Source organism: Syngnathus leptorhynchus, unplaced genomic scaffold (genome assembly GCF_054491065.1).
Source record: "Syngnathus leptorhynchus isolate UIUO unplaced genomic scaffold, UIUO_Slep HiC_scaffold_262, whole genome shotgun sequence".
NCBI lineage: Eukaryota > Metazoa > Chordata > Actinopteri > Syngnathiformes > Syngnathidae > Syngnathus > Syngnathus leptorhynchus.
This window is the reverse complement of record NW_028232229.1, coordinates 5,001-5,263: the sequence shown is the minus strand read 5'-3', so window position 1 is coordinate 5,263 and position 263 is coordinate 5,001.

The following is a 263-nucleotide window of genomic DNA, read 5'->3' as shown; positions in this document are numbered from 1 at the left end:
CGACTCGGGCCGGGGCGCAGATTCCCGCTTGGGTGACCGAACGTTCTCTGCTCGGGCCGGAGGGCCGACGCCCGTCCCCCCCCGTCGTCCCCCACGGACCGCCTCCGAGGCCACTTCGCACGGCTCATCCTCGGCTCCCTACCAATGCTTAATCGATGGGGCCGCCCGGCCGGATTCGCGCCCCCCTGTCCACCGCGAGTCTCCCCAGACTAACCCGAGTTACCGCCCAGCTCGCCTAACCTTGCACTCGCTCTGCCAAACGG